The sequence below is a fragment of the Corvus hawaiiensis genome, chromosome 6 (assembly GCF_020740725.1).
Source record: "Corvus hawaiiensis isolate bCorHaw1 chromosome 6, bCorHaw1.pri.cur, whole genome shotgun sequence".
Classification (NCBI taxonomy): Eukaryota; Metazoa; Chordata; class Aves; order Passeriformes; family Corvidae; genus Corvus; species Corvus hawaiiensis.
Window position 1 is genome coordinate 21,734,361 of NC_063218.1, and position 26,875 is coordinate 21,761,235.

The 26,875-nt window shown below is 39.0% G+C and overlaps 1 protein-coding gene across 29 annotated transcripts in view; it reads right to left on the minus strand.

The window, feature by feature from the left end:
• The window catches only part of NRXN3 (neurexin 3), a 985,201-nt gene that overhangs the window by 595,790 nt on the left and 362,536 nt on the right, over positions 1–26,875 (minus strand). The gene's annotated exons all lie outside the window — the stretch shown is intronic.

A 26,875-nucleotide genomic window follows, 5' to 3' on the forward strand; every position in this document is an offset into this window, starting at 1 on the left:
CCAACCATATTACCCCCAACACATTTTAATTTAGCACAGCTTTTACCAATACCCCAGAAAAGTATGAAAGATGCTGTGGATATTTCCAGAGCCATGACTGTTGACAGATGGGAGGTGTCTCATAAGTACTTTTTAAAGATTTAGACAACTGGGTATTTTATTGCTCTACATAGCTCTACCTGAGCTGTTTAATACATCTTAGTACCTTTCAGTAATTAATCCTTCATTCTGGTTCTCTGTGTTAGCAACTTATTGGAACAGCACACAGGCTGAGATAACTTTCGTAAATCTGATGGTATGTCAACAGAAAATCAAATAACGTGCTTTCTGTTCATTTGTAAAACAGCCTTTCTATTAAGCACAAACAGATGAAGCCCAAGTGATGTTGAAGCTGCACTAATGGGGTGCTGATTTTTGCTCCACAAGCACAGTATCTGGTCTTTAGAAAGAAGGGAACAAGGCCACATGCCTCTAAAAACCATACAGGTTCTGATCTCATGTTACGTGAATATGGCTGCTGAAATAACTCCAAGAAAATCATGAAAGGCTGTAAACAGTGGAGTATGAGGGATCAAGGATGGGGAATGGGGGACTTACAGAACTGACATGCTTAAACACTTAAATTGCACCTTAACTTAGCTGCTATACTGTTTCAAGATCAATTCAGTACTCATTGCAAGATAAGTTAATTAGAAATGACAAAATAATGGGTGTTTAAGTAAAGCATGCTTTCCTCCAAAAAAAGTCAGAAAAGCACATTTTCTTATGCAGGAAGATCCTAACAATCTGGCTTTCCCCAGATTAAAAAATACTTGTCTTCCAAGATGACCTCATGACCTACCTCCCAGACAATTTTAAAGTACTTTTAACTCTATAGTGTAAGGATAGCTCATTTTTCCTACTTACTATTCAACCTAAGATATACTTCGGACCTTTTCTAATGCAATGTAACTTAGTCAAAATCAAGTTTATCTATCCAGCACTGGACCAGGTGAATCCTGTTGTGGTTTAATCCCAGCCAACAACTAAGTACCACAAGCTGCTTGCTCACTCCCATCCTCACTTTGGAGGATGGGAAAGAGAGTCAGGAAAAGGTAAAACCCATGGGTTGAGGTAAGAACAGTTTAATAACTGAATAAAGTAAAACACTGTAATAAAAGGAAAAAGAGAGGAACAAAACTCCGATATCATTGGCGTTTACAATATCACTGGGGTTCACAACCCTAACCCATTGCTCACCACCTACTGACCAATGCCCAGACAGGCCCCTCAGCAGCAACTGGCCCCTCACAGCCAAGTCTCCCCAATTTATATACTGAGTGTGATGTTCTGTGGCATGGAACATTCCTTTGGGCAGTTTGGGTCAGCTGTCATGAACATGTCCTGGGTTCTTGTGCACCAGCTCGCTGGCAGAGACCAGGACACTGAGAAGTCCTTGACAGCAACTACTAAAAGTCCTGCACAGCAACAACTAAAACCATCAGTGTGTTATTGACACTGTTCTCATACTGAATCCAAAACACAGATCTGTACCACCTACAAGGAAGAAAATTGACTCTATCCCAGCTAAGACCAGGACAATACCAAAAGTCAAACCAACATTTCCACCTGCCTCTGTCTTAACTTCTCATGAGAGCTATTAATACCAGTGAAATAAGCTGATCTCCATGCATTACAGTCTCGGTTAACAAGTGCATATTTGCAGTAGAAGCTCTGTTTATTTTAACACAGAGCCAGTTTGCATACGCATTGCACCTTCAGTTTAAGAATATTAGGCAGAGATACATCAATTCCTCCAAAAATCCATTGTTCTACAGCCAGAAAAAAATAAGAAAAAGATGAATTAACTTTCTAACACTTCGTCAAGTTTTTCATGACTTGGTTTTATGGGGTCTTCCCGATGTCCAGTAGTGTTAAGCACCCTATTATGTCACTGAAATCCACATCCTTAGCAATTCTCAGTGCTTTGCACTGAAGTCTTAGAATTGTGACAATCAAACTCAGAGATCAATTTTTACCATTTTTAAATGAAATTGTTTATTCCCAGCACTTCATAGGCAGACAAAATAAAGCTGAGAAGCTATGGCTCATATGTACATGCTCTGTTAACAGTAAATCTATGAATTAGAGCTACATAAAAATGTAAGGACAGTATAGGAGAACTAACTCCTACATTTTCCTCAAGTATCTTTAAAACAAAACAAAAACCCCAAACAACAGAAAAGGTTTTGAGGGTTGTTTTTTTTTTTAATCTTTCAAAAATCCTTTGGGTAGTGAGGCAGATAGTTTGTGGGCAGGATCTTCAACCACCAGAAGATCTTCCATATATCCAACATTACAATCTTACACCATGACACTGACATAAGAAATGGGCAAAGACAAAAGAAGCAGCGTTATACAGCATCCCTAAAATTACAGTATACTACTGTGTAGAAGCAAATTCCCAATGCTGACTGCTGTCTAATATAAAAGCTGTATAATTTGAAAAAGCCCAGTACAAAAAGTGAATCTACCCTGCATAAGCCCAATGCTGCCTTCTGTTATTAGAGATTCGATGGACTGCAGACAAAATCATAAAAACACAACCAACAGCATCTACAGGCTCTCTTATGTAAGTTCAGGAAATCCTAATTCAAAATTTCTAGGCTACACATAATAGATCTTTATAATTTTAAACTTTTCCTAGAATTTTTTGATATGGATGAAACAGAAAGACAATCAGAAAAAGTAGTAAGGCTGTAAGTAAAACTACAGCAGACATAGATATGCTGTTCTACTACCAGTTATGCCTGAACATACACACAAAGGCCAAGATGTGCCCCACTTAGACAGCAAATGAACTGATTGAAACAGGAACCTTTAGTTTCAGGCTTTTTCCTCATAAGCAATCCAAAATATCATAAAGATAATAATCTCAAATCCCCGGGCTTTTCTAACTTTGGTGTTAGGGAGTTTTCCTAAGTAACTAACTCTCTTAAAGTTTGTATTTTATGACCAGCTTCAGACCAGATATTGACTAACAAAGCAGTACCCCTTGCTTTCTGCATGACAAACTCAACCTGACTGAATCTCTAAGCCTACAGAAGCACTTGAACTCTTTCTCAGCAAGATCAGTGCATGATACTTCTCTATGCTGTTAAGAACCCTTCTTGGTGTTTATATACCTTTGCACAAACAACCAAAAGTCTAGTGTCCAGCAGGGGAGTGTCCCTCGTGTCTCTACAGGAACAGGATGATCCTTTGCATCATTTGTCTTCTCAGTAAGAAGATATAATGCTATAAAGGTAATCAATCCACAGAGATGTACAGCAGTATTTATAACAGAGTGCATCTATCATGTGTTACTGAAACACTTCAGGGAGGACTGCATAAAAGAAAAATCAAAGTGCTTTGAAGAAAACTATCTCTTCCCCACCACCATGAAATCTCACATCAGTAGCATTCATCTCAGCTTTAAAATTACAAATATGCTTAGAAGCAAAGATTAGTTTCATTCTCACTTATTTACCAACAGTCAAAACATATCAAGAATATTTTGTAACTCTATAAATCCTTCTTTTACAAAAATTCAAATAAACACCAACAAAAAAAATTTAACTGTCTTTATTTTATGAAACAGGAAACTGAAAAGTGTTAAGATGCACATAAATTATAAAATACTGCCTGAACTAAACTGAACTCAGATGCTTTGTTTTCTGACCTTTTCCCCCTACCATCAATGTGTGTATTCCTCTGAGAGGGTAATTCTGAGAGTTCTCCCATATGACTCTGCTTTTCAAAAAGAGCAAAGAGCTATCCAAAACCTCATTTTTCCAAAGAAACAAGGACAGTGTTTATGCATGGAGGAAACAGGTTTAGGAAACAAGTAATACTTCTGGATTGTTTACCAACAATGAGAACTGTGAGTCACATGAATGCTTAGAAGAATACATAGCACAATGAGAAAGCTGTGCCCAATCTATGGAAGCCATTCAGGAGATCATGCACATCAGTCTGCTGAGCTAAATCAACAGTTCTTCATAGGGACATACTTTGAAGAAAAGGGAATAAGCAAGAACAAAGTAAAAAAATACAAAATTACCAAGGATAAGAAACTTTCTGTTGGTGAAGACTGACACCAAAGCCAAAGTGACTTTCAGCTATAGGAAGATACGTTCAGTTGGATTAGAATGAAGACTGGGACAAAAGGACAGAAATTAATCAAATCTCAGAGAAGTGCCAGCTGAGATTAATTTTATTAATTAAAAAAAGAAAAAAGGGAGGGCAGATAAGAGGACCTGTATGTTACATTACAGTAAAAGAGTAAAAGCTGTCAGCTGTTCTGCAGCACACAGGCAGCGGGTGGTGGCAAGCAAAGAACAACAGCTGTTTAATTGTGTTAGCACTGCACATCAGTGGAGTTCTTTGCACACTCAGAAGTGACAGTGATTAGCAAGTGTAAGAAAAAGAAGGATCAAAGGCTGAATATGAACACTGCAAAACAATAATGAGAATTACAGAGCACAAATCACTATGACAAAGAAGTTCTGAGTGCCAAAAAAAGTTGCACCACATGATAATGTAACCAGCCTTGGAGGAGACTGGTGGGAAGGACAAAAAGTGAAAACAACTTGATGAAAAAGCCAATTACCTGGCATCATTTAAATGTTCAAATTGAGACAGTCTCCTTCAAGACTGTTCCTCAACCACACTTGCTGAAGTCAATAACTTAAAAAATGCTCATTCTCACTAGTATTAGTTATGTTCAAAAGGAAACAGACTTCAACCATTTTTAGTACCAGCTAGACCACCCAGTAAAGGTATTACAGGATAGCAGTGAAATAGCACCCAGTAGATCTCTTCTTAAATCTCTACTGAAAGTGAACATTACAAAAAACTAGAAATGTGACTGTTTTGAACACCTGTTTATAAAAGGAAAGTTGAGTTTTTACCCTCTGATGTTTTTTATTCCCCAGAAATGCAAAGTAACACCTGTAAGACACTCAGTAAACTAACTTGGCTAAACTACATATTTGGTGGGAAGGTGCAGCAGAATATCAAGACTTCAATTTCCAAATTAAGAAAAATTGGCTTTAAGTACCAAATTTATTGTAAACAGTGTAATAAGGTTGGGGAGAAAATGGACTTCATATGAGCCCATCCTACTCTTCAGTTTTTCACTGGAATGGCTTTCAGGATGTTTTGGTTATTAATTACTTTGCTCCAGTTGAAAATGATTACTTTCTCTCTATCAGACCTGGAACAGCTGTTTATTCCTTCAGCCTAGCACATCTATTAGCTTCATTTTCATGTCATACGGTCATTCAGACATTAGTCTCCTGCTGGAGAAGCACATTTTTACATAAAAGCACTCATCTAGTGTCTGTTCAATTTTGCACTATCACACCAGAACGTTGTAGCTGCATCCCCAATCTATACCAGAAAGGTATCATCCAATTTTTTGAGAAGTTTGTGGAATCAAAATGAAAATAAATGGCTGATCAGGTAGAGGCTTGAAGAGGTAGTGCCATACCCCAGAGAACACTGAGAAGATTGAGGACCACTTATACTTATAAACAGCTGACTTAGATTGCCTCTCAGAGAAAGGGTACCTCAAATGAAAGAGGAAAGTGTGCTAGTTGCCAAACTGCAACTTGTCACCACAAGAATTGTTCAGTTACTAATTATCAGGGTGCTGACAGCAGAAAACTCCCCTCTGGTTTAGATAAACTCCAGCAAAGGGAAGCTTTGTCCAAATGCTCAGACAGAAAAAAATTGGAAATGTCAAAAAAGCATAAAATACAGCTAGTAGAGTGTTGACAACATTGTAGAGAAAGTATAAGGTAGGTCTAATAGATAAAGGAATAAAATGACTATACATCAAAAACATCCATCATTCCAACCTTTATTTTAGGCAAGTTCTGCTCTAAAAATAAAATCCAATATGCTTCACCTTTAGCCAAATGTCCTGAGGAAAAATTATTTTAACTTTTGCTTCTGTCCACTCAGTTTGGTAGTAAGCACATGGTTACAATGGATTCTTTCTCCATTGCCTGAGAAGGGGGGCAAGACATAAAAGTATCATGAGGGTCTCACTCTTCTGCAAACACTCCTACAAGTTTAAGAAGGAAACCAGCCCAGCAGTATGGAAAACTCCCATCCCTCCTGCACACATCCAAATTGCTATAAGAAAAAGCACATTACAAAGATCCAAGCCTGTCAATCCTGCACCTTCAGCAAACACTCTCATTTTAAGGAATCTCAATTAAAGAAAATTTAGATTAATTTAGTTCTGAACTGTGCCCTTTTGACCTCATTTAGGCCTGAAAGTGCTTCACAGTAGCCCACAGCACACTGTAAGGGTGGCAGCAGTACTGGTCATAAGTTTTGGACACTGGTGCCTTCAATATTGAAATAAGAAACGCCAGTTCTATGAAGGGTCATGCACTGGAGAGGATGGACCACAGAGGCACCTAGGTGTTGACTCCAAAATGGAAGTCAGAACTTTCAGAGGCACAGGAGCAGCAAACAGACATGGGTTTCTCTCTTCAACATACAAAACTGCCTTTCCCATGCAGGTAATCTAGGTTTTGGCACAGGAGGGACTGGATTTTAATTTGTGGATATAAACTGAACTGTTTTTCAGCTTGGTGAAAGGCTTGTTTCTGTTATGTATAATGTACAGAGAAGTATAATGATTGCATATATTGTAAACTTGCTAAAAGTCAAAACACTATGCATTATGGAAACTGTCTCCCCTGGACATTCTGGGACTGCAGAATACAGAAAGGCACTACCTAAAACTGTTGTTTTCGATACCTGATATATTACGGGTGAAATTTTAGAGAGACAACCAGCAGCAGTTACTGGAGCTGGATGGAGCTGATGAGTTCTGTGCCAGAGTCTTTAAAGCCCTCTCTGCCTTATCAGAATGATCTTGAACATTACAGGGTGACACAGCCTGACTTAAAGCACTTCCTGACAAGAAGATTCGCTTCTTGCAAGACATGAGCAGTGTTTAAACACCAGAGGTGCACACCACTCATAACCCAGGATTCACTTATTCATTTGCTCTTCCTAAAAGATCACAAATTATAGTTTAATACCATCATCAGAAAGCATTACAACTTTTCCTTCTGTCAGCATACGCTGAACCCTGACAGAACATGTCTGATTTCCAGGTGCTTAACCATTACAGCTACACCACTGAAGTGAGAAGAAATTTAAAAGTGACTGAACATAGGGACTTAGGTCTACCTGCCTTTTCATTTCTAAATGCAAGCTTCTTGTTAACAAACCCATAACAGTATTCACATCTATCATTAACGCTGCTAAACTGTAATTAGAGCTGGCAAGTATCTAGTTCAGAGAGAGCAGCAAGTACCCAGTGTCCCACCAAGTGATGCCATGTTCCCACCTCCCCTTCAAACAGTCTTTGCTACAGAAGCTCCTGGCATTGTTGGGCAGGGGCAGACCAGGAGAAAAGTTCTCACACAATTTTCTGTAGCTTCAGGGAAGCTATACATACAGCCATACCAGCAAAGAGACCAGGATTTCAAGTTCCATATATTTCCTGACTGTATTTTTGCAGCCGTCACAGCCTTTATTATTAACCACAGTCTTGTATCTTTAGGGAGGTAAATGTGACTCATTCGTTTACACATAAAACCACCAAGTTTGAACAAGGTCATTTCCAGAAGAGCCAGGAACAGATTAATACATTTTTCTGGGCAGAATGAGTATTGCGATCATATGCACTGACCTCCTGCACAATGCAGGCCACAGCACTTCAGCCAGTAATTTCAACACTCAGATCATAACTTCAGCTTGAACCAGAGCTTATCTTTTAGAGAGACATTCAGCCCTGATTTAGAGACTTCAGGTCATGGAAAATCTTCCATCCAACTAAAAAAAATTGTTCCAGTGATTAATTGCCCACACTGTTAGAGATGGGCTCCTTATTTTAAGTCTCAGTTTGCCTAGTTTTCACTTCCAGTCATCAATCTTCATTACACATTTGTTGCTCCAAAAAGATTAAGAAGCATTCTACAATCAAGAGATCTCTTCCATGAACAAGTATCTGTAGCCTGTCTTCAATTCCCCTCTTAACCTCCACTTCTATAAACCCTGTAGAGTGAGTTTCCTACGAAAGTTATGACATTCCTAAAGTACATATCCTTAGAAAGTAAGATATTACATCATTTTTATTGCCTCCTTCTGAACCCTTTCAAGTTTACCAGGAAATGCTACTTTTGATGCAAAGGAAAAAACCTTAAATCCTTACTTTCTTAATGGTCTCCAGTGTCACATCCAAGGTAATTCCAATGCATGAATATTCCTATACTTGTACAGTCCAGTTTTCTCAGCTACAAAATTAGAGGGAGCATATGCTTAACTGTCTAAACAAGTCCATCTCCTTTTTCAGAATTACTTTTTTCAAAGTAAGAAATTCTCTTTGTTACTAGAAACAGGAATTTGCCACAGGCTGTATTAAGAAATCAATTACCCAAATGAGCCCACTTCACCTGCTATTCAAAAAAAATCTAGGGTGATCAATTTTCTCACATCAGTAGTTGTCTCTTCATTACCTTTTGGTAATTTTAACAGCTGTGTCCTTTATCTTCTCATAACATTACACCCATTACCCCCTTCCATGCTCTTGATCAAATAAAGTGGTGCATGCATGGCACAGATCATCCATGGTGCCATCTTTCCCCTTCCTCAAGGGTGTCACCGCCACAGCTACTAATGGACACTGCACATTTTTTCCATTGGCTAGACTTTTCTAGAAATCAGAACTGATATTTTATAGATCAATTGTTTCACCTTTAAAAAATAATGTTTGTAATAAATATTTAGGTCTCCGAGGCTTAAGACCCATATATACAGTACACATCACACATGCAGGATACTCTATGATCACTGCCACTGAAATATTTTGAGATCATAACTGGCACTTTTCCAAATACAGAGTAAGGTATTTGCTGATTACCATTCCTTTCTCTCCACGACAAGTGATCACTTTAGATATTCATCTCTCACACTCCACAATGGAATCATTTTAATTAAATAAATCTTTCAGAATTTAAACTTATTCACCATAGCCAAGTTCATGGTGAGGTATTTTTTTACTGTTTTTGTTTGGTTTTGTTGTGCTTTTTGTGTTTTAAACAAATCCACATGTAATTCCTATAGCTTTCTTTTTCAATTGCTTGCACTGAATCTTCCAATTTCTATTTCCTTCCCCTCACCCCAAAAAAAGACCATACTCTGTTACTCTATCACAGCACATTTAAGCACCATGCAGAAAGCCACAAGGACTTTCATACATTTCACTATGCACAATCAATCTCAACTAGCATTGCACTTCATCACCCTCGTATGTCCCAGCCATATAAAATGGAGGAAAATGCCAATCATATTTAAAATATATTCCTTCAATATAATAAGGAAGGCTCATGGTTTCATAGCCATAGCCCAGATATATTTGGTTCAGAACCCAACATTGACAAATGCAATATTACCTGTTACCTAGTTTTCTCCAGAAGGAAATCCTTCAGCTTCCAAGTCAGAAAGAGACCCAGGGAAACTGGTGGCCCAAACGCTGCACAGCTAGCTACCAATGCACATATCACATCTTCCTCTGTGGGAAGATTTTCTTCAAATGCTATGAATTTTCAACTATTTCATGCCTACTGATTAAAAACCTTAATAACATTATCAAGAAAACCTCCAAAACAAAATTAGCAGGGATACAGGTCCAGTTAACAACAGATCACCAGTCTCAATACAACAATATAGAAACTGCAAGTTATTCCCATTAAATACTGAAGGAAACTACATGAAGTTCTTTGGTTTTGACTTCCACATCCAAACCCACTACCATGTTTTGCATTAGGTTGCTCTAGTCACAGTACATGCAGAAAATAAAGAACCTTTGCTCCCTTATGGAAGGGGCCCAGTTAAGCTCTACGGGAAGAGCTCCCAGAACAAAAGCCAATTATTAAGCCCATTATTTGCAGTAAATGACAAAACACTAAACAGGAACAGCAGCTTACCATCAGGAAAAGGTGAGGGTAAGCACAGTTACCTTTGGAAGCAAACAGAGCCACATCGGAGTTCACATTTAAGACATGGTTTTAAACTCAAGGAGACTTTCTGAAACCAAGTTATCTTATTTTCTTCAGGATAAGCTTTAAAGCAAACAGAAAGCAATTCTGAAGTGTGAAGGCCTATGATATATCAGAGTTCAGGCTACAGTGTCAGTGATTCCTGCTGGCTTTACAATTTATGGACATAGGTTCACAGCCACAAATGCTGTTTACACACCGAAGAGGAGGGGCACTCCCCAACAGAGATGTATTAAATCAGTGTCTCATTTTCTCTCACTTTTAGAAATCTGAACTGATCCAGTAATGACCTTTTGTTTTTAGCAATATTTTACAATGTTCACAGCTTACAAATTTTATTGTGTTTGTTTTCTTCCCTCCCTATGTTAAATACTGCTTTACCTGCTTCTTGGTCATCTTCTCATTTCTTCTCCCTCCTTGTCTTCCTGCATTTATCCCCTTTGTGTTCAATCACCTTTTTCACTATCAAGAACCATTTCCTTAGACTCTTTTCATCCCCATATACACATGCTACTTAGCAGATGATGGGGACAGCAGAGGAAGGAAAAATGCATATCTTCAGAAACACTGTGAGTCAGGGAGGCTGGTGAAAAAAAATTAATTCCACTGATAAAACGCCACAGGAGCCTCTAAGGCTACTGTCTGTCCTAATGAAATGAGTAGCACATGAAAAGCAAGGAGGAAGAGGCAGTTTAGACTTCATACCCTCAGGTAGGGCTGCCTCTTCTAAAACAGCCCTCTGAAATATGCCATTTCAGGTGTAATACAAATAAAAATACTGTTTCAGCTGTGTGCCTCAAGTAAATTAGAAAGCTTCACATGTGCTGTGACAGCTCCAGTGGTGCCAGTCTGCACCTTGAGGCATAAGGAATGCAGAACTCTGAGCACAAGCCCAGCTGTGAAGCCCTCTCATACCACTGTGGAGAAAATCCTCTCTGCTAAGTTAAAGATATATAAATGAGAGAGCAGATAGCAATGAAACATTCAGCCAGGAAAGCAGGAGGGACCCAGAGAGCTTTAAACTGACTGGGAATTTTTTTAAGTTCAATTGAGAGGGCTGGAAGAGTAAATTCAGTTACATTCAGGACAAGCAACCACAAATAAGTCTCATAAGTGCAGCACTGGAGCATGATGAAAGTAAGTAGCATTAGACAATAAAAGCAAACACCAGGTTTCATCCATCTAGCATCCTAGGTTATTAAATGTTTCTTAAAAGTTGGATCACAAGAAAGATTAGGATAGGCTACAACTCTAAATACAAGAAGGCTTTAAAGCCCCCCTTTCACTCCCTGTTTTTTCACTCCTCTTGAAAACCCCTTCTGTCCCAGGCACTTCCTTTAAGCCTGTCCCTGCCTGTGTGTTTCTGTAAACACACAATGGACAGCAAAATTTCCAGTCTAGAAGGCAAAAAAGGGAAAATTCTAACTAAGGCAGCTGATTTATCCTGTCCAAACCAGAAATCATCAACATTGCCTCATCACAGACTTATGTTTACTACAGTTTAAATTCTCCAGGAGAAAGGACTGTGCACAGCAGAAAAAACCCACACATTCCCAGCACAGCCAAGCCCTCAGGCCCTGCATGTCTCCTCCAGCCCCACTGACCTGCAGGTGTACACAGCCTGTCTGCCCACATCTCTTGCTCCTGGAGAGGAGAGCAGACCCCCAAGAGAAGGGCAACCTCATGCCACAGAGCACAGCCCCAGGCCTCCTGCAGGCAGCAGCATCCTCAGCACCGCTCTCCCCAGCTGCAGACCCCCAGCACCTCCCCAGGTGCCTCAAATGGCCCCACACCTGCTAAACTTCAGCACTTCAGTGGCTGCACATTGCCCCACTCTATCTGTTACTTAACAGGAGAGAAGACCTTTGAAATGTAGCATTTGCTTGGGCTTTTAATAGCAGAGGTACAACGAGCCAACAGACCTGGATGAAAAGGCCGTGATGTGTAAAAGCAGTGGCAATGGTACATGCTAGACAGTGGTGAACAGACAACTGCTGGAAGATGGTGGAGAAAGGGAGAAAAGACAAAATATCATAATGCAGAGACTGGTAGAAGCTACCACAAGACATATAGCCAGTCACCTCCAAAGAAAAGCCAGTCCCTGAATGGCTGAGGACAAAGGAAGGGCATCATGCCATGAGGGGAAAGGCTGGGCAGTCACAGGACTTCAATCTCACTTTCCCAGCTGTTGGGGTCACACCTTTGGGCAAGGAAATGCCTACACAGCTTCTGTCTCTGCTGGTATTGAATAGGGCTACTCTGCGCATGGTCTGGCCATGCAAAAATGGTACCAGGTCCCCTCTGTCCCACCTCGATATCAAGGCATATCCCCATTCACTCAGAAGAGCTACACCAGCACTGGTTTCCACCTCTCTTGGGGCATTCTGACTAGATTCAGGACTCAAGTTACTTTCTTCATACCTTGGCAACATCTCAGGTGCAAACCAACTCCCACACTCCTGCAGAAGGCCCAAAGTTTTATCCAGAACCTCAGGGAGGACTATAGCTCCCACCAAAATCTCTGTCTCCTGAGGATGCACATGGTATGGGACAGATTGGTCAGAGCTGAAGACTGCACAGCTGTTTGCAAACTCCAGTTAAAAAAGGCACTGGGATGGTCTATAAAAAGGTGGTGTCTGATGTCAAGTCACTGAAGTATCAAACCCCAGTGGTACAATTCAGGGCAGTGCTATTCCAGTCATACTACCAGAGGATCCAAATAATGCCAAAGAGGATGAGCCTAATTTTGAGCACTGGGAATGGGGTTCAGTGATTATTGGTTCTGAAAAAAGGCACATATACAGGATTTGAATAACTTGTACTTAATCTATGGCTTTACTACATATATTTCATGCATAATTGGCAAATGTCCCTTATGATTTTAAGGGACTTTTAAATCTTTGGCATAGGTACAAATTTTGAGACAAATGTACTAAATGGCGATGCATCCAGATACAATATGGTTCTAAACAGATGTTTCATAGTTCAAAGAGTAGTTCAAAAGCAGAAATCAGTCCCGTGTCCTATGGGAGGTCAGGATAGATCATAATGGCATCTTCAGGCCTCAAAATATATGATGTAAAGCAGATGATTATGCCTAAAGACGTAGCAGTAAAAACCTGAAAACAGATAATTATAGACAATTCAATGTCTATGTGTTTTGCAGAAGATGGGTGACCCAGTGGAATACCTAAATTTGTTGTTCATGACCTGTGTGTGCTGACGTGGATTCTATGACTTCTGTGGTCTTTGTCCCAGCACTTCGTAGGGCACCTCACCTGCTCCAGTGTCTTCTACCACACTAACTGCTGTTGCCATGATTTTAAAATCAAACTGACAGTAAGTCTTCAACCTAGCATTTCAGACTAGCTCTGAAGCATAACATCTGAATTTGAGGTTTGCTATTAGTCACATATTCCCATCAGGGTGACAGTTAACAATTTAATTACCAAACCCGAAAGGCCTCTTTCTAGCAATACTGTTCATAGAATCCCACTAGCAGTGACTCACATCCTTCCTAGTCCTTCTCAGTTTGTGACTAACACTGAAATACTGAAGTACAGGCTTAAAAGCAAATATTGTCTACTCAGTTTGTATGCCCTTCTAATGCAGGGACACAGTCAAGTCTGAAGTGTGAGACAGCAGACTGTCCTCAGTGCTTCTTCAGACAGGCTTAGATTATCAAAACTGGTATTTAGTTTTCGGCATATATAGCCTTAGGAGTATAGAACACAGAACATCTCCTGTCAAAGATGGGAGCTGGAAAACCCAACCCGCATTTTGGAAAATGTTGATTCCCTGTCAGATCCCCTCTCTGGGTGGATTATTGTTGCATCTTATTTTTAATTTATTCAACATCCTCTAGATGCTGTAAATGAAAGATTAGAAGGTTGTAATTTAAATATTCAGTGTCAGTATATAACAAAGAGCCAGATTCCTGCTGAGAATAAATATTTTTTAGCAGCAGTAGTCCAGCCTGTGGATTATTTTTTCAGTATTTATATAAAGGGGAAGATGCTAACAGATATCACAGTTCAGTGTTTAGCAAGCAACAGAGTGCCAAGAATTGTCACCAGATGAACTATTATAATGAGTGAAGAAAGAAATGCTAGATCTGTCAAGTCGGAAGGGGATGCTTGTGGGTTTTTGCTCTGCAGCAGGTAGACTATTGGTCCCATTTAGCACTACCTGCTCTGAAACTTTCTGTTCATAAAGCCCTTGAAAATTCTTGGCTTGGAAGAAATATCAACACAAAACCAATTAGCAGCAAAGTTGTACTTTCCCAACTAGATCCCTTTTGCATCAAAATTAATCTAATTCATAGGATTAATCTCTCATGACTCAAAAATCATGAATTTGAGAGTAGGATCAAAAACATGCAGTATTTTGAGGGAACTAATTCTCTTTGTCTGCAGGGAGACTGGAGGGGAATGACCAGCTTTTGCATGAGAGGATACTCCTACATTCTTCTTGCCTTTTTAAGTCCATATGTCAAAAGTTAAATACCACTTTCAAAAATCTGAGTCCATCTGACAAAACATCAAGGACAGTCTTCTGTCTCACACTTCAGATTTGACTTTAGAAGGTCATAAAGATTGAGCAGGCAGTTCTGCTCAAAGTCTGTACTTTTTGCAATTAAAATTCTCCAGAACAGTTCAGTAACAAAAAAATAGTGGCCAGAACCACAACCCAGCAGGCACAGTCTTGATGGTGTTACTGGTCCATGATGAAGCTTCTTGGAAAGTGGGAGTGTGGAGCATAGAAGGACTGATATTTCTGAACACACAGGGTTCAGCTGTCAGCCTGTGTTTCGGTGTGAGTGCTGGCCCTCTGCAGCAGTGTGTCAGCCCTATGGCCAGTGAAGGAATAACATTGGAAAAAATAGAAAAATTCAATGGACTCCTAAGTCCCTTCTCAAGGGGCTTTTTTTAAGGGATTCTCTGCTTCTTGTTAAGCAAGCAGTCATTGCTTGTTAGTACTAAAGAAGAAAGTCTCCCTTGAAATCACTGAAAGCAAAGGCTTGGGGAAAGGAAAGGGCACTGGATACCAGCAGTCATTGCACTGTTGATGACAGGGTATGGAGGACAACAATGATCCTGGATAACTCAGCTGGTGGAGTCACATCTGCCCTTATCATCACTGGGAATCCAAAGCCTTTGTCTTTTCATGTGACTTGATGTACCTCCTGCACCTGCATTTAGTTGCCTGCACCAGCACACCCACTTTAGTCTCAAGCTCCCCTACAGCTGTAGAAATTGAACTTCACTGACATTTTCTGCCCAATTTGTATCTTTCCCCTGTGTCATGGAAGACACAGAGTGCCATGGAGAAAGCAAAATTCAATGAGCAATGCTAGGCACAGATTTTTAAACCTGGTACTTATTTTTATCAAGGCCAAAAAATATTTGCTCCTGATGAAACTCTCTCTGCATTAGCACCCACCTTTTTGGCAGTAGTTTTGGTGAAAGTAGAAACACAGTCTTAGACCTGCCTTGAAAAGACAGGACATGCAAGCTCAGCTGGCTTGTTCTAGCTATTTACAGAGCAGTTAAAATGGCTTCTTTCTTCTGTACCATTGGCATGAACGAATCAATAAAAACATAAAAAGATTAGACAAGGTGGAAGACCAAATGACTGACTGACTTGCAAGATAGATTCTGTAAAGACACAAAATCATGCAGAACCATTAAGGCTCATACACCAATTGATAGATGCACTCAGTGAACATACACTGTGCAAGAGTGTTCAACAATTGTGGCAGAGAAATTCTAAAGACAGAGGCTCTCCCAGAAGTCAGGAGATAAAGAAAAATTGCTCCAATCTATAACAAAAATTACATGCACACACACACTGTGTTTTTGAGCATCATTTCTTCTTTTCTATTCCAAGGCTGCTTGGACGTTGCTTTGTATGTTCAGATCAAAGCAGCAGCTGTCAGAGCTCTGCTATTGTTTGGGGTTATTTATAGAAGGGCAGAGAACAATTATTCTCAAGGTACATGAGGGCTCCAAGACAAATAGGTTAAGACCAAGCTGGGTGAATTTGGAAGCCAATTTGCTACATTACATATTATACACCCATATCAGAAGGGCAAGTCCTCATTCTTTCTCTGCTCTGACTTGAGAATGCTTGTTCACTTAAAAAAATTAATATTCTATTCTCATGACCAGATGACCCACCCTTCTCATATACTTCTGATGATCCCCTACAGTGAAAAAATGACTGCTCTCTACTTTTAGACATCTAAAATTGACCTTGTCAAAACTACAATTTCTTTCTTTATTTTTAGATCTTTCACCTTCACTTGTTATTTAAAACTGACCTATTTTCAAACTCTTTCCATCTCCTCACACATAATTTAGTCTCTTCTGATAAAAAGTATTCTTCCTCTGCATTTCCTCCATGCCTCTTTTATCTAGCCAAGATACCACATCTTTTCAAACCTCATCCAAGAACTTATTCCTTTATACAGGATGCACATTACAATTCTTTTCCTGATAATACTTGTCTTTCTGCTTCTGACTCAAATTCAAAAGGAATATTGCCTTCTTACTCCAATAAGAAACAGAATCATTCCAATTACATGGGTGTCACTAGGTCTTGTACGTACACACATTTCTCTCTCTCTCTCTCTCTCTCTCTCTCTGTAAGCATATATGGAATAAAATGCCAGGAGACACAGTTAAAACCAGAAAAATTCTGATCATACGTATAGAGTTGATAATCACATGAACACTCCTGTATAACATGAAGATGCCTATGCCATAATTACATAATTAGAAAAAAAATGTCAGTAACAATCCACTTAAGTTTCATCTCAGATTCCAAGACAAGAATCTCACCAAAGCTGTGAAGTTTAATGCCAGCAGTGTTTCGCTGACCTCCTGCCACTTGCCACAGGAGCCACAACTCTAGATATCTGCATGAGTGCAAACAGAAAGCCATCTGAACAGGCACAGCTTCAGTCACAGCTGTAGTGACATTTCCCAGTGCATGGGCCAAAGGGAAACCACACTGATATAAAACTCATTAGAACATTTAACAGGGTAAATAGATCATACTGTCATGGCACAGGGTCAGCATCATCTCTTCACGTTCATTTAAAGAATTAACCATTTTTTACCACACAAGCAAATTTTAGCTTTAGTATTTCTTCCTACAGCAACTAAGAGACTGCCATGTCTGTAAGGTAGCTATCTAGTTCTGGTGTACAGTAATGAAAGAAGCAAAACATCATATATGGAGAGTATCATAAACCAGGAACCTGTCTACAGATATTGCAGCCATCCAAAAGAGAGATATGCAATTGTGTGCAAGCCAGTATAATTTCTTAATGTCAGCCTCACTATTCTGGCCTAATTATTCTGTCATTTTTATGGAAATCACAACTGAATCTGAAGTACAGTGCATAAATACCAAGCTTATAAACCCATACATACTAACCACGTTTACAGCAGTCCAGTTATTGCTGGTGCAGGAGACTGAGCATTTGTTTCATTGTTGTTTAAGGATCAGGTCCATCATTCCACACTGTTTTTGAAGACTAAGGCACTAGTATAAGAAACACAGTTATCTCCCTCAATATGCTTTTCTCAACAAATACAGGCAAATCAAAGCAGAGGAGAGAGACAACTGCTAACACTTTCAAATTTCATGGTAAGATTTGATCATGTATGGATAGAACATCACACACACTTATTCTTGTAAAAATGTCCACATCTTCCTGCTTGTTTAAGTTCATTTTCTTTATTGCAGTTTAATCTGGCTTTTTTTTCCCATTTGTGTGGCATTTTTCATTGAATTGATGGTATCTCTATCTAAATAACTAATCTATAATTACACATATGCCATGGATGTTGATTTCTTTCAGGAAATTAATTGCCACATATAAAAGGGAAAAATTTGCTTGCTGTGATTCCATCAAAATGAACCCGGTGGACAATCTGGCCTTTTAACATTTTGAGAAGCATTTCATCTTACTGCCACTTATTACTGTAATGTTGTGGGTAATAAACAGAAATTCACAATTCTTTCATAGGCACTAAATATGTTTGCACCAATACCTTTGTACTTACGGTATTAAAGCCATTAAAGACATTCATTACTTCAGTTCCTAAAGCCTTCTGGCAAGAAGGTGAGTGTTATTAGCTGCACACCACTGGAAATATGAAATTCTGGTAAATAAATGACTTGCCCAAAGTCTTGATACTGCAGAGTTATGTAGAGATTATTATTATTATTATTATCTGGGGACCGTGTAGTGATGTTGATTTGAGAAGCCTTGATCAGACAATGCTCCTGACAATCAGCCAGGAGGTGCAGGTGGCTCCAAATTGTCCACTGGAGGAGGCTGACTTAGCTTTCAGCTTTAAGCCATTCCCTGGAAGAGTTTAGTCCTCCCCACTGACTAAAGAGAGACTAGTCTCAACAAACTAAATACTGCTTAATTTAATTACTCTAAATGTGAATGCCCATAAACTCCCTTGCTATGCCTTTTATCCTGGAACACACTTGGACAATAAAATCTTCAGAGCAGATTCTGTCTCTAAGCCATCCTGTAAAAATATATGGCTATCCATACATGTATACTATTTATGGATATCAGCAAGAATTGAAACTAGGATTTTCTTCATACAGACCTGAGGCACTTAATATCAAAACAGAAGTAGTACTATCCTTTGCTCTGAGGCCACCAAGATGATGTTTTAATCAAAGCAAGGGTAGAGTTACCTGTCTACTATGTCAACATACTGGTATTCTCTGATATTAGGTAGCAATCAGGTTATGGATGTGAATTAGTTCACCTAGCAAAACTGCCTTATCCTTTCCAAATACAAGTATTCTGGTCTCTCTTGCCCGTGAACATACAAGAGCTGCCACAGCAGAAGGCTGTGGAAGTGAGGTAGGACTGGGTAGCACTATCTGGGATGTTAGGCTCCATCCCTAGCCTTTGTGGAAATCCTAGAAGCTATAGATACAATTCTCAGTGCTCGAAGAAAGTAAGTTTGAAGTATGGATCAACCAAACAGGAACAGAATTGGGGCAGTAGACTGGTGAATAAAGTGAGTGAGAAACATCTGTTTCTTCAGATCAACAGTTCCACAGCACAATGAACCTTATGACGTGTTCACTAATAGTATTCTTATAAACTAACAGTAAGCAGAACAAGGTACAACACTAATCACCACCTGATTTTCCACTGTGAGATTATCTTTACTCAATGACAATAAGAACTGACTCAAACTTCCTTAGTCTCTGATGCTTAGAAAGTAGGGTTTGTTTCACCTCTGTGTTTGTAGCCAGGGAAATTGTATGCCAGGGGTTTTGCTAGTACTTCAGATAATTTTCTTCAAAAAGTGCTGATTTTGAATTGTGATTTCAATGCTCTTGGGAAATTTCTTCCTAGATTTTCCTCTGCCCTAGCAAAATCTGTACAAGTTATACACTGGATCTACTGCCGTTTTAGAAGACTTATTGCTACCTAGAAGCAAAAGATCTGAAACTGCTGTCACCTGAGACTGAATATGAGGTTTTTTACCATACACATGCAATTAACAGTGTTCACATTTCATGGGTAGTGTTTTATCCCTAACTGACCAGTTTCAGGTTTACTTGTAGTTAGCAGCTAAGCACTTTTCTTTCAATCAGTATGCAGTCTGCAGGTTTCCAAAGAGTGCACTGGCAATAAATTCAGTCACATCCTTCTCACAAAGGTAGAAGTTGGATCCCTCCATATCCTATTAGTGCAGTAAGGAAGCAAGAGCAAGCAAGAATGCATGATCTATCTGCTCATACTTCCCTCTTTCTACTAAAACTTGTAGAGTAGCACCAGGGTTGAATGGCTGTAACAAAGCTTTCCATCCCTGTCAGAAATGCCTGAATAATGGTACTGTATTAGGGCAGGGTTGAAAGCCCATAATGTCACTGCTACTGCTTCTGCACATTCTGTCCTTCACTAATTCCATGGTGATAGTAATTCCACCACTATGGCAGCCTTGTAAGTATTTAAATCATCAGCATCAGTATAATACTCTACAGATAAAAGTATGCTTAAGAACTCCTCAGAAAGGATTTTTAATTTTAGGCTCAAATCTTAACCCACTACGAAACAGAATAAAATATTCTTTCGGTGCTGTGACGCAAAAAGAGATGCCAAAAGAAAGCAACACCTTTGTCCATTTTCGGACAAAGTTACTGTTCCTCCAAAAAAAAAAAAAGGGAAGTAGGTTAGAATATTTTACTACACATCCCTCCTTTAGTTTATCAGAACTGCACTTCTAGAGGTATCTCTAAGTTTTTCTATATTCCCAAAGCTCTCAGAAAAGTGATGTTTCTGTTACATTTCTGATCCAGTCAGAAAAAGCAAAAGCAGAAATCTTACATGAAAACATGTTCATGTTTACCCACAGAGTCTCAACATGAGACAGGTCCCCAGAGGTAAATCTGTAATATGTTAAAACACACAGTTTTGCATTCAAAGCTAAGTGACTGAGAGCCTCAGTCTTCTCAGACCTAAATTATTCAGATCACAGTGTTTGAATTAGGCAACAAGTCTTCCAACATGAAAACATACCTGTACCAAGAACTTGGATTTATTTCATTTACCTCACAACAGGAAAAAAATATACAGAACCTCTCACCTGTCATATTTTCAGTTCTGAAGATTTCCCCATAGTATTTGGGAGTAAATCTCTTAAGGGCTTAAGATTTGATTCTTCACAAATGCCATCTAAATTCCTGTGAAATTTGACAGGGGCTGACTACACTCAATACCTCTGCAACATAAAGTAGAAAACATTTTAATAACCTCCTAATGGACTACTGAAAACCATAGTTTCAGCAATCAGAATGACAGAAAGCTGGCTCTTTTCTCCTTGCAATACAGAAATAATTGATATTTGAAAACTATAAAAAGAGGTGCAAGAAAGAGGCATAGATGTGTATTTTAACTCCATTTGAGTGAATTGGACAAAAAGGCTTTGCTTGGAAGGGCAAAGCAGAAAAATACCTCTCAAAATAAGGAAGATATATTTCCTTATGATGCATCGAAGTTTACCTGAAACAGAAAAATTTTTTTTACTTTTCTATCTTCCATAGTGAGGGAGGTGGCTGGCACTCATTCAGAGTAACATTTTCCACACTCCACCTTCCACATTCACACTTTGCAATTTCATAGGAAACATTCTCCAGCCCTTTGGCTCCCTAAACAAATTTCAGAGCCCAAGTTCTCTGACCTGTTTTTCAATAGCTCCCTTGCTAGAGTCACTCTTTGTGCAAGGGTGAAATAAATGATTTCTCAAGTTTACTTTGGCTCAGCTCAAAAACTATCAGACTGATTTTATGGTAAAGCAAAGCACAAGATCTTGTAGAAATTTAAAGTCGGGGGTTTTGTTATGAAATGAACATCAGATGCAATTCCATTATTAGCTTAAAATGGACTTCATATCTATTTGTTTAATTACTCCTACTCAGAATTCTCAGAGAGGTTCCAGCTGCTTCAGCTGAGGATTTGGCTTTAAAGCAACATCATTCCTTCCATGGGCTGCCCTTGGTTTCTACAGCCTTTATATTCAGATATGGCTGCTACAGCACATTACCATCAACTCTGGGCTAACATGCTTTTAAGGATTTTACCTGAACCCAAGCCACTTCAGTACTTAATCAAGGAAACCCCTTTCTCAATTCATGCCTAGGTAGGAGTGACTGAATATCAGCTATGACAATATAACTGGGTTTAATAAATATTTTCTGTAACTTCTTAGCCTAGCTGCCCCACGTCCACTCTTGGCTGTTCCTATTATGAATTATTAGAAAATACTTCAGTTCTTCATAGTATTCTATGAAATTTCCAATCTCAGGAGGTGTTAAACATTTCTATAGGTATTCCAAATTATATATTTTATTAAGGATGTTCTGTACAAACTTATATATGCACACTTTTTTTATTACATCAAGCCCTATCTTAGTTATCCCTAGGTTTCCTGAACCATACTTTTGGAACCAGATGCAGGTGGCAGAAACAAATGTTTTAAATGCAGTATAGTATCCACAGTATGTGGATGTAAGCCCTAGGAAAGAATACTGAAGTTAGGATGACCTGATTTGCTGCAGCTATCAGAGACACAGAACAGTAGCTTCTGCTATGGCCTGGCAGTCCCTTCAGTGCCCATTTTTGTGTTTGTAGCATTTAAAGCACAAAGCTTCAGCTGCATGGCATCAACTGTTTTCATCTGAGGCAAAAAGGAGCAACTTCAAGGAATCAGAGCACGCAGTTGTCTTCTGTGCTGATTAGTGCTGGCCCGTGGTAGTCCACACTGCCAGAGCTACGTGCTTCCTGTAGAGCGTAACAGATATAGTAGCCCAGTGCTACTGTCAAGCACCTGTTTGCATTCAAGTCTCACACAGCTCTGCCAATTAACATAATCGTCATCTTTGCTGCTTTCTCAAAGCACCCTGAACATACCTTCAAACCTTTCACAGGTAGAAAACAATAACGTAGCAAAAACAAAATGATCATATCACTCTGGAGATGTATTTAAGCTCCTCAGCACATGAACTGAGAGAAGACTACAAAATCTCCAGCTGCACCACGAGATGGTGCTCAGCCCCCTCTCAAAGACACACATGGAGTACACCAGAGTCAGAAAAGTTTGCTTGAAGTGGGTACTGGCATTCCCAGCATAAACACACACAGACAGTTGGGCTTACAAACTATTCTCTCTGTGCATTTTTAAATGTCTTTATGCTGCTCCACCTGCTTTGTTGCATTTTAATATGCTTGAAATAAATCAAAGTGTGACTAGTCAGTGAAATGTTATAAACCTTTATTACAACAAGAACTGGTCAATTTTACTGGTGCTGCTTTCAATGGCAATGATGATTTAGAAAGCAAGTTTCCTTTAATCTAAAATTATCCTAAGCAGAAAAATATCATAATATAATAAATTGGAAGTAACAAACTTTCATTCTTTTTAATAAAAGAAAACACAAAACTAAATGAAGCTAGTTTCTGTCCATTAAAAAAAAAAAAAAAGAAGAGAAAAAAAGAGTGATACTATCCACACTTGTGGCATCAATATTTTGGCAATTCTAGGACCATTACAGGTATTTTCATGGGAGAATGTGATCTGGTGGCAGAATAGGCTACGGTAACAATGTAATTGGGGTATATGCAATTAAAGCTACAGTATAGTGGTAACAACTAGTGTGTGATTTCACCAACTGGCTACTGACCTCTAAAAATCTCTGTAGCCCTCCACGAATATGCTTCCTCTGTCTTGTATTAAAGTTCAGAGTTGCTACATGATGTTTGATGCCATTTTCCACAGTAGAACTGGCTACATATTAGCAGCAATGGATATTTAATCCGTGAGAGCCCTTATAAACTCCTGGCTTCACTCACTATCCTACAAAGCAAACACTCCTTACTAGCTTACCAAGAAAAAATCCTGTCACATTTCTATAGCTCTTACAAGGAGCCTCTTTGCATTAAAACATTTTTATATTATTTCTGTCTTTAAAAAAGAATTATTAAATTCCAGCAACATTTGCACCGGGCAGTTTTTTCTCTTGCACTGAATGTGCAAACCCACTTTGTTCAAATTAGAACCTGTGCCATTACAAACTCTACACTCCACATTGCCAACTGCAATGTAGGGAATTTGTTCAATATCTAGAACGCCTCGCATGCATGCAAATGGACTTGGGCCTATTGAGATATCAAACGTATGACATCTTTCCCCAACTCAGCTAACAAAGGCTTGTGGTTTTGCTTGCAGCAGAACAATTTGACAAACACTCTCCCTCCTCTTGAAGTAAGAACTAAACTCCATGAATTCAGGAGGAGAACCATGCTAGATGGAAGACTGCAACTTTGTTTAAGTGCTTTGTATAACAGTTTGGTAAAGTAGCAACAGCTTGAAGCCTGAAAGATGCTCATGTGAGTCAAAAGCAACACCAGTTACATTCCTTCTTTTCCCTACTAGTTCAAAACTGTGGGGTGAATAATTTCAAATAAGATTCCCCTACAAGAAAAATGGAAACAGAAAACACACTAATCTAAATTACGTCAGCATGCTAACAGTTTATTAATATACAATTAAACCCTTACCTGAACCTACTCTTGCATTAACAGCTAATTAGCATAATAACTTCCCTGTTTTGTTTCAAGCTTTCTGGTGATTCTGTTTCATGAGCAAACAAAAAAAAGTAAGATATCCTTTAAACTCTACCTGGTGATTTGACTTCCAGTTCATAGTCAGGCCTGGATACCGGGAAATCCACCAAAAGGAAAAAGTTATTTTCCCAGAATGAAGTGTGCTCTCATGACTGCTTAATAAAGCAATCACTGAAGTGACACAAATGAAAAAGATATTTAACTGGGAAAATTACTTGAAAACTTCTCTCAGGCTTTCTAACTTTTCACATTCAGACTGAAAATGCCCAGCATATTACATTTTCCACTAGTTAGAAAATGATTTATGATGATATAATGAATCTTCACCACTGGCAGACACATCTGTGGCATCTTGGTCAGGTTCCTTGTGCCATCAAGGTTTCACATGCATTGTGTTCCCTTTGCACAAAAGCAGCAAGAAGACAACAACTGTCTTCTTGGCCCTGAAATCTCAAAAATTACCTTGTTTTTGAAAGGAGCAGAAGATAAGGCATTAGAAAAGACAATATTACTGCTGAGAGGTTTGCTAAGGGCAAGTTTCCAGAGATGCAGCAGCAATGCAAGCTTGCCATATGCATCATACAAAAGTGTGCACCGGCTTGACCAAGCAACTCCCTCTCTGGGAGAAAAAGGGCTCTTGTTCTCTGTGACTCATTTTGTCCCTGCACTAACAGTAAACATTTCTAAGCTTCTTTCAGAGGCAGACCACAAATCTGCAGCTCACCTTTCCCCAGCTCACTTCTTAGCCAACCAATATGTAAGCACAGAAGCATTAATGGATATTTTTAAGTGAACTTCTTACTCTTGTTTTTTGCTCCCAGAGAGAAATTTTCTAGGAGCAGTGCCTTTTGCCAGACAAACCAGCCTAGCAGTGGAAAATACAGGCAATGTGATGGGTCACAGTGGCAGGACAGTAGCAATCACTGCTGAAAGAGGTGGGGTGTGTGAGGACTGTTAAACCTGGAAAAACCTCCCAGCTGCGGAAAGGCATTTTTTCTGTATTGTTATCAACCTTCTGAATATTAATTCATGGAAACAGTAGCCAATAATTAAGTCCTAATGCAGCCACTATTTGATTTTAAGATAGTCAACAGCCTGACATGTCTTAATCCTGGAAACGACACATTTCATACTCCAACACAGCTCCCTGATACTACCACTCTAGTAACTCTAGTGATACTACCACTACACACAGCAAGTTTGCTCAAACTTAGTGCCTTGTGTAGAAAAAGAAAATCAGTGAACTGGAAAAAGAAATTACCAAATACTTGATGGCTTGACACCATAAATGACACTGTTTCAGTCTACCTTTAGCCCTCTATTTCACTGTATGGCAGAAAAAGCATTGCCTTTTTAAGTTCTATATCAAAATGTTCAAAATAAGTTCAAGGCTATATTCTTTTCCTGAGTGTACTGGATCTGGCTGGGAGGGAATTAATTTTCTTCATAGCAACACACACAGTGCCATGTTTTGGATTTGTGAGCAAAACAGTGTTGATAACACACAGGCAGGCAGAGAGTGAGAGAGCAGCTGTGTGATGCTTAACCACCTACAGGGGTCAAATCAAAACACTGAGGAAAGTGCAAGCAATGACAGCTGATCTGAAAAGAACACAAATCAATTTATACAAGGCAAGTGGCCAAAATAACAAATTGAGGCACTCACACGTTTTTCTATCAAAGCCTTTTTTTTTTCTCTCCAGACATCCTGGCTGAGATCCTGCAAATATGGCAATAGAAAAGGAAAAAAGGAAACAAGGCATCCTGTTTTCCCCAGACGTGAGAAAGGACACTCATAATATAAGCCACAATAAATAATAAATATTTAAATAAATTTAAGTAGTTAAATAAATAATGTATGTTTAATAAAAGAGAGAAATGTTGCTGACTACAATTAATTAATTAAATGTATCATTAAACAAAACCTAGCACCACAAGACTTCTTCCTAGCTTACTCCAAGCTTCACCAACAGTATCTTTCTCCTCTAAAAAACAAAACAAAAAAAACCCTACCTCAAACTTTTCACATTTCGTAATCTTTGTTATAGCATCCAGGATGCCAATACTTCATTAGCATTTCTAACATTAAATAATGGGTATCTACCTTAGTGACTGACAGAATGATTGATATGGTTTGTTTTGACCTTCACAACAGTTCTCTTTTTTAGTTACAATCCCACGGAAGTGGTGAGAGGCTACAGGAATTGAAAATTATATATATAAAAGTATACAACACACACAAAGACAATCTTTTCAGAAGTCAAAAGGAGTCAAGAAAAGCTGCTGGGGTAGGAATGATAGCCAGTAAACCAGAAGAGCTGTTATCCAAGAGTGGATCATTGATTCCTGACAGATGAGTGCTGAGTTTCCAAGGTTAGTTTTCTTTCTTGTTAGGTCTCACCACAGCAATTTAGGTAAAAATAATGCAGAGCACTTTCTGCCAAGCTCTGCTTTCATCATTGCCACCTCTCAGTACTGATGCCCTGTTGAAATCCCTCCCTGAGTACTGGAACTGAAGACTCAGAATAGAGACTTTCAAAGAATGGGACAGTATCAGCTGGAAGATGAAGGCTAACTGCTGTTAACTAAC